General features: G+C 28.2%; 2 pseudogenes; one reads left to right on the top strand and one right to left on the bottom strand.

Moving 5' to 3' along the window:
* The first annotated feature begins 6,410 nt into the window (after window positions 1-6,410).
* On the top strand, window positions 6,411-6,949 carry LOC113557609 (annotated as a pseudogene).
* Window positions 6,950-7,581: 632 nt separating this feature from the next.
* Window positions 7,582-8,039, bottom strand: LOC113559188 (annotated as a pseudogene).
* Window positions 8,040-9,694: the final 1,655 nt, after the last annotated feature.

Below are 9,694 nucleotides of genomic sequence, written 5' to 3'. Positions count from 1 at the left end.
TTCCCAAATCTGTATTATATTCATTTCTTAACAGCTCAGCAGATACCCTTATGTCTGCAGCTGTCATTTTAGTAATTTTAAAAAAAAATAATAATTTTTTAAAAGGTTGTCATATGCAATTTTTCTTCTCAACAATTCTGACTTCAATTGGTCTAAAATAACAAAATAGGTATTGATTTTAAAATTAGTTACAATACTTTCCATTGAACTGTCATCACTAAATTTTTTAATTTTTTTTTGTCGCTTTTCAGTATTTCTAAAGTTCATAATTCCACATTTTTCAATAGCATTTCTTTTAAAATTTTCATAATCTTTATCTGTACGAATATCACCAACATAATTAATTAATGATTGATAAAGCTCAACAACAACACTAATATTGACAAAAATAACGTTCGACGGTCGGCGATAAGGAAAATAATATTTTGATGTGGATATTATGTTATTTTTAACTCGTATTAGCTAATAACATGTTATTTCCGCCACAGATGATATATATTATAATATATAAATAAATCATTGATATTTATATCTATGATTGTCACAATCCCGTGCCGCTCATAGACCTGTATGAAAACCGTTTATAATCATAGACCTTATGAGTTATAAGTAAAATGTCTATTTTTAATTTATAATCTTTATTTGTATTTTGTATAATAATATTATATCAAATTAAATAGAAAGATTTCAATTATATGTAGTGGTAGACTATAAAAATTTTCCCGCCCCCTAGAATTTGGCGCCCGGGGCACTTGCCCCAGTTGCCCCCCCTTAAATGCGCCACTGCACAAAACCACGTGCCTTTTTTTGTTATTATACGCAAGTTTGCGTCGTAAAGTTATGGTCGTCAATTTATTTTGTTATTGCGTCGACTCATACCAGTGAAAATTGCCAGCTGGGATTGTGGGATCGACACCGCCACCGGGATCAGGTCATTTATTGTAAAATTCATATTTTGATGTAATTTATTATTATTATTCATATGTTATTATTGTCATTATTTTGGGGCCCTGTGTTAGTCTAATATTATATTTATTTGTGACACTTTGCGACAGTGTCGTATTATTATATATATATATATATTGAAGATTCGCAATTAATTTATTATTATATATTAGTCACCTACTTCTGTCTAACACCTGCGCAAGTTGCGGCAGTCAACTGCTTTTTCGTAAGACCTGTCGCAGCGCCAACAATTTGTGTTATAAAAATTAAAGTCATATAAACTCATATCTATTTGATATTTACTTTTTTAGCTTTTCCACATTCGTGTATATTGTATTTTATTAATTTATTGAAAAAAATATATGCACTGTTATATACTCTTTCGATTAAGGCCAAAAGGTATACATGTTGTATAAAAGTTCGTTCACTTACGGGCTGTATTCAAAACACTGCACAAAATCCGTTTAACTTTAAGAAAATATTTTATTAGTTATTTTATTAAAAAAATATTTTAATGACACAGTAGACCCTTAAAATAATGTAAAGCTTCAGAATTAAATTTTTAATTTAATATTATTTTATTGTAGAATTATTAAACGGCTTATTTATAAACGAATGATAAACTTTCTTAGCAATATTTTTGTATTATTAGATTTGTTCATTTCTTTACTTACGTACGCCGTTCGTGTTCAATATATGAATAATATTATTGTGGTAGTTTATTAGTGTGTATATGTGTACAATAAAAAATGTTTGAAAATTATTTTTAGACGAATGATTAGTTAATAACATTACTTTATGTGTATTGTATTTACATCAGTAGTTATTATTATTAATAGCTATCAGTAGGACAAGAAGTTGTCAGTCGTCACAAGCACAAGCACAGAACACACATACAACCTGTATATTTTTTTACTCTAGGTAATATTAAAGTTTTAATAGTGCTTTCAAATTAATTTGTGACATGGCATTACAATCATTTAGTTTTCGAGCCAACAATCAATGATATTGACAGTAATTTCAATTCGATGCATTTCGCTAACGAAATTTTAAATACAAATTTGTGTATCGGAAATAAATCTATAAAAACAGTGAACGAATGGTGTTTATGTGAGAAGTGTTTAAATTTAAGTACTGATCGTTTGTTGTATGAATTTGAAAATTTACAAAAACTTTGTCTAGATAAAAAATGCATTACATTAAATAAATAGTTTTCTAAAATTATATTGGATGAAGAAATTTTAAATATTATACGGCAGCAAATGATCGTTAAGACTAAAAATCGAAAGAAACGTAACAATTTACGTATACTGGATAACATAACATGGAGATTCATCTATTATAAACAATTTATTCACTGGGTAAATTCGTGGTCCAAACTTGGTAAAGGTTGGTAACTCTAAATTAATAAACCTATATTAAACAAACTAGATACATACGTATATATATTTATGAATATTATGGAAAAATATATTATAGATATACCTATAATAAATAAATTGTTACCTGAAAACCTGAATACTTAATTGTATTGTATTATTTAAAAAAACCTATTGGCTATTATTATAATATAAATAAAAAATATTGCTACCTATGTACCTAAAATAAATAGAAAACAAGTTTTTAATAAATATTGTTTTGTAAAATGTTATAATTATTTGTAGGTGTACGAGTGATATCATCATGTGTCGTGCACAAAATCAGGGAAACTTATCCAGAAAGCAATGGAAATTACGTAGGATTCAAAGATTCTAATGTTCTACCATCATAAACCATTTTCTATATTAATGAACAATATAATTTTAAATATATAATCGTTTTACAACTTTTAATTATTTTTGACAATTTAGATTTAAATTTGTAAAACTACTGTTTTCAGGTACAAATACTAAAAATTGTAAAAAAAAATATAATATTAACAATACATTTAAACAAAATATTTACTGTACACATTGTAAATATATTTTAAATTAATTAGCGAGAAGAATATTTACTTATTAGACGAAAATCTAGAAAATTGTTTCGCTTTTAGATCATCTAAATCTAGTTTAGTTACCGGAGCAATATTTTTTTGTGCGTTTTTATTACTGTATGTGAACTGTTCACAAACAACAGGTACTCCATTTCTAATTGCAGTTTGTAGATTTTCTAATATAACACACCGCCAAAACGAGTTTTTATTGTATATTTTCGAAGGTTCTTTGAATACACCATTTTTTCTCCGATAGGATTATTATTTAAATTACTGTTGTGGTCATTAATTGCCAAAATTGATCTAATATACATACCGTTGTATTTCAAATGAATTCTTTTGGGCATATATTAGAGTCTGACATTATGGTATGACTCTAGTCTCCCTGTATGAATAAAATGTTTACCATGTGCCAAGTCTTTTATAAAATCTTTAGCTGTGATTATTTTTTTTAGAGCAATGTAAGATTCACTATTTTGATTTATCCAAAGTTTATTGCGTTGTTCATCGTTTGATAGTGGTGCATGTTCACATTTTATTAATTCACCATCTTTAACCCATTCGTGTATATTACTAATATGCTTCAAGATAGAAGTAAATTTCTTCACTAACAAATCTCCGTCACCATGGCATGTTTGCGCTGACCACCATAAATGATTGCTAATACTGGTTTTCCACAAAAACGCATCAGGATATTTTTTGTCTAATTTTTTCATAAGTTTCACTTAACTTTTAGAAATATGCCATATGTCGAACTCATGTTCAATATTCGAATGATTTATTCTCATGTCACATCGAATACCCTTGTGTCTATCGGTAAAAAAATATCTATTTTGTAATTTTCTTCATTAACTAATTCGTTAAGCAACGATCCACAAGCATAACGTTCTAAATCACCTTGAACCATTAATTTTTGAACTAATTTAAAACTAATTATTTTTCCTGTCTGCACGTCCATAATTGAATATGTACAATATTTTGCACAGAATCCAGGAGAATCAAATTGTCCATCGTCCTCAAGCCAAATCTTATTAGACCCATTTTTAAATTCCTTTTTTTTAAATTTTTTTTTTCCTTTTTCCCAAATATTACAAATAACTGGTCTAATATAAAGTTTTAAGAAATTATCATATATAGTTCTCGTAAAAAAGTTAAGTTTTAAAATATTAAAAAATGCAGTCATTTTATTGAAAAGAATTCCCGACAGTGTTAATGAAGTAGCTATTAATATATTACCTTCTGGTTGTTTACCATTCTTTTTTTGAAAATTCCACTGGAACGTATGTCCTTTTTCACATTTGGTTGTAATTTAGAGTAATGCACCTTGAAGATAATGTTTTTTTGCCACTACGGAAGAAGAACATTTACGGCACGTGTCAAATAATTCAGATAAACACTCCCAAAATATAATAAAGCATGAATTATTACTAATTTTATTTGAATTATCTGTAAGTTGTTGTGATTGGTCATTATGATCACTTTCAGAAAATTCCTCAAACTCTTTATCTTCTTCTGACAAATCATCTTCCGTTGGCAGATCAAACGATAATTAATTTACGTTGTCACGACGTTAATAGTCATTTTCGATGTCACATTGTATACACCAACATAATTTGTACCAAATTTTATTTTTTTAAATTTTATTATACTTGTAGAAGCACTATCAAAACTGCCGTCTACAGATTCACATTCTAATATATATTTTTCTAAATAAATGTAGTAATCTGTTTTTTTGTATTGCACATTAGGTAAGTCGATGGTCAGACTAGACCCGCCATCGGCTCAATATTTTACCAAATTATTAGACTGTTTATTGGGCACAAAAATCGGCCGACATAAATGGTCAGACTATATCCAGATTTCAATTTAATTCGCCAAAATTATACAGTTTATACACACATTTATTGCTATATAACAAAATATTTCGTTTTTATCTGTCATCGGCCGTCTACTGTTTATGGATACACTAATAACAATAATAGCTATTTGCGGCTACCTTTATTATCTGTGGAAATTATACATTTATACAACACATTACTATATTACACAGTACTGTACAATTTATTATAACATGTTTGTATTCATGATTCTTTATCGACGCGATCAAATTTAATGTTTGACGACGGAGACTATCAGTGATTAGTGATTAGTAGTCATCGGTGAATATCAGAACTTGTACAGTATTACACTGTGTTTAAGTTTTTAAAAAGTAGTATTCTGTGTAGTTGAAAGAAAAAAATTGTTTAAAAATTACTTAGAAAAATGTTAAAACCAAAAGGTGGTTAGGAAAAACTAAAAGAATCTCAAAAGAAAAAGGAAAATAAGGCATAACTTCTAAAAAAAGTAAACGCTTTTACAAGTTATTTTAAAATACCAATAATAAAGCAGATACAATTATAAATGAACCGGACTCACATGTGATAAGTTTATCAAATTCATTAACTGATGATTGTTCTAAAAATAATGACATAATTTTAAACTCTAATGCCCCTGGAGTTTGGGATTTAACATCAAACAAATTAAAAACCTACACACTAGAAAAAGGGTAAACATTTTTTCAAAATAAAGATGCTGGCTTATCTTTAACTAAAAAGCTATATAAAAATCTTAAAATTAATCGATATATTTAAGTAATAATGGATTTTTTTTATAAAAAACCTAATGGCGATTATTGTAATAGAGAATGGTTACTTTATTCGCCGACTAAAAAAAATGATATATTGTTATTATTGTATTCTTTTTTCTAATAAAAACGTTATGTGTGATGGGTATGATGATTGGCGAAATGTTCATAAAACTCTCGAAATCCACGCGAAAAAAAAAGATCACGTTATAGCAATTTGTATGTACTTAAATAGAACGAAACTATCTGGAAAAATAGATAGTGAGCTACAAAAAGAGTTAATTGAAACACGTAATTATTGGAAAAATGTATTAAAGCGCTTACTTGAAAGGTACTATTTAGGTTAATTACCATTTATAAATTATAAAACGATTGATATTATATGTTCATAATATAACTAATGGTATCGTATCATATCAAATATTATCGCTTATTATTGAATATTACGTATAATACGCGTATTACTTATAGATAGAATTTTATCGTTTTGGCAATAGGTACCTATATATCAAAATAATGTATAACTTATTGGTTATTACAACCGTTTTTATCACACTTTATTGATATACAGTGATACACGACAATACACACTAGTCGGGTACAAATTGTGTAAAAGTGTACATGCAAAATGTCATTAATTAACTCGAATCGTGATGGTGAAATTTTTTTATATGACGGTTTTATGTACTTATTTGACGCTTTTGGTTCTGATAGTTTAAAGCGATTTTGGCGATGTAAGTATAAACGAGAATTTGAGGCTCGTGTACATACAGGTATAACAGACTTAATTATTCTTAAGCGTATAAACAATCATACTCATGACTCGGATGCTGCTACAGTTGAAACAAATATCGCAGTATGCAATATTAAAAACGTGCTATAAAAACTACGGAGCCAACATTTACAGTAATAAATGAATGCATTTTTGGATAATCACAAGCATCGAAGGTACTAATTAGATACTGCCTATTTTTTTCTTAATTTTAGTTTTTGAGTTCAATTTTTATTTTGTAGGGAGCTCTTCAACGTGATCCAGCATAAAAAAAATAGTACGAAGAGAACGAAATGAAATACAAGCAGCACCAAATGCACCGAATGATTTGATAACACTAGAGATACCAGATACATACAAGGTTTACTCACTGTCTGAAGGCATGTCGGAAAATTATTTATTAGACGATAGCGGGCCTAGTGAAAATAGGATTTTAATTTTTGGAAGACCTAGAAGTTTAGAAATATTACATTTTTCAAAAGTTTGGTATTGCGATGTGACGTTTAAAGTAGCACCAACAATTTTTGCACAAGTCTACGTTATTCTTGTGAAAGCACTAAATGGTGTCCATCCATTAATTTATGTACTGTTACCGAATTAACAAGAAAAACATATGATAAATTATTTTATATGTTAAATTTATTAAAACCCGATTTAAATCCAAGATCAGTGTCATGTGATTTATAATTATCAGTAATTAATACCATAAAAAAAAAAATACCCCGACGCTGAAATTCACGGTTGTTTGTATCATCTAACAAAATACTTTCATAAAAAAATTAACGTAATGGGTTTTGCTTTAAGATATAAAAATGATGCTGATTTTTCAATATTCATAAAAATGATTGTAGCTCTTTCATTTGTTCTAATCGACAATCTAGATGCCGCTATACAGCAATTAGGAGATAACTTACCAGAATGCTTACAACCTTTATTTGACTGGTTTGAGGACAATTATGTTGGAAGGATTAATAGAAACGGAAGAGGTCGCCTAACGTAAATTAGATTTACATTTGTCGTGTACCTAGTACCTAACCTTGTACCTAACCTAACCTATTCGTGTTTATCTTATTAGCAGTAACCACGATATGTAATGATATCAGCAGTGGCGTGGCGTGGGTTATGAGTGAGTGTAAGCATTGGTACATATTAATTACCCTCCCCACACACACACACACAAACACTGATACATACAAATTACAATTTAATTTAGTTATACATTTTACAGTTTTATTTAAAAAAATAAATATCATAAATAATAAAAACATTTTATTTATATATCAAATCGATTCTTCTTGTTTTTTTAGTGAAATCATCAATTATATTATCATAAAATGAATTTTGGTTTTGAATTGTGGTCAACAATCGCTTCTCAATTGTCAAAAGAGATAGATCTGAAAGTCTATTTTGGGACTTGGAGTGTCTGAGATATGTCTTTATTCTTTTTAAACAGGAAAATGAGCGTTCAGCTTCTGCACTTGTTGCTGGAATGGTTACAATCAATGATGCTAACTTTGTAACCTGTGATAGGCTAAGATATCTGATAAGCCAGTAGATTTGAGATACATCCAAAGTTCATGAATGTTTACTTTATGAAATTCAGTTGATGAGTATATAATAGAAAGTTCACTTCGTAGAATTGCAAAATCAAAATAATCACCATATTTATCTTTCAACGAGTCCATTGCATTTGTAGGAAGTTTGTTGATATACTGTTCAAATTTTGAAAAATCTAATAAAGAAAAAAAAGTCAGTTGAGTTATCTCTGTAAATCTTTCATTAGTTTTTGAAATTAATACATCGATGATTTCAAAATAGAGCCTTCGGTAATTTGTTTTTCTATCTACAGATACTTCAGCCACTCTTTGCCTATTCGATTTTAACGGTAAATCTATAATGATACTGTTCCGATTTCAACCAAATGCGATCAAAATCATTTTTCATATTTTTTAAATGGTTTAAAAAATCAAATATTTTTTAATTACAATAAGTCACATAAAATATTTTTGTTTGTATTATATTAAAAAGTATTGTTGCTTGAGGAAAAATATTTCCAAATATTATAAGGAAAAAATTGAAGTCATAATCTTAAATTGTTTGACAAAATCCTTTAGCACACAATAATGTTTCACTATCCCATTTTCACCATTTTCTACTATTGAGTTCATGAGATTTAAAACTTCTCTGTACTCAGGCATCATTTCAATAAGTCTACTATTATAATTCCATCGTGTTGGAGCCACAGACGGAAATCTCTTTTTGACTTCTTGATCAAGTGCATGAATTCTTTTTGTTGATTTTGAAAAAAATGATGAAAGACCTGAGAGCGCGGTGAAAAATATTTTACATTCCTTTATATAATCAATAGATTGTTTTAATATTAAATTTAATTTATGAGCATAACAATGTACAAATATCGCGTTTTTACATTTTGAGCGAACTAATGTCTGTAAACCGTTATGTTGTCTTGACATGACGGCAGCCCCGTCATAAGTCTGTGCAACTAATTTATCTATGCATTTATATTCATTTAATTAACGAAAAACATGCTCAGCTAAACACTTAGCAGAGCGATCATGACTGACATCTACAAATCCCAAAAATCTTTCTTCTACCCCTTCATTAGTCACATATCGTAAAATTGTAGATAACTGAGATTTGGACATAATATCTGTTGTTTCATCCATAATTATAGAAACAAAATTTGTATGTTCAATTTTGTTTTTTATAGTTTTTAATAAAACATTAGAAATCGATTGAATGAGATCATTTTGTATGTCCCCAGAGGGTCCAGAAAAAACCGTAGATGTCGATAGATGTCCACTTAATTTTGAATCGAGTGTACCCATTAAATGTATTAACTCAAGATAATTTCCCCTATTGATAGATGTAACTTGTTCGTCATGTCCACAAAATGAGAGCTCTTGTTTTGCCAAAAAACATGTTGCATCAATTAATCGACTTAAGACGTACCTATTATTTTTAACAGACTCATTATGTTTTTCGATACTTTGTTTATATGCATCACTAAGACCTGTTTCTATTCTAATATTACCAAATTTCTTTAAAGTAATTAATGATTCAATATGAGAACGATTTATTTCATGACGATGTTTTAAATTATGATAGTTGTATAAATCACTGCAGCCATACTTAGACCAAGTATTTGATTCATGCGAAAATAAAATACACGGCCAGCAATATAAAATCAAAAGATGTTTGTTTTACCGATTATCACATAAAATAAATATTGAAAATGTAATTATTATATTATAATTAATAATCTAAAAGTATAAAACATAATAATTTTAAGAAAAGTGATACTATGATAAGGTTTCATTAGAAAATAAATAAAATGTGTTAATTTAGTACCTATTTAATG

The sequence above is a fragment of the Rhopalosiphum maidis genome, chromosome 3 (assembly GCF_003676215.2).
Source record: "Rhopalosiphum maidis isolate BTI-1 chromosome 3, ASM367621v3, whole genome shotgun sequence".
Taxonomy (NCBI): domain Eukaryota; kingdom Metazoa; phylum Arthropoda; class Insecta; order Hemiptera; family Aphididae; genus Rhopalosiphum; species Rhopalosiphum maidis.
This window is presented reverse-complemented; position numbering and strand designations above follow the sequence as displayed.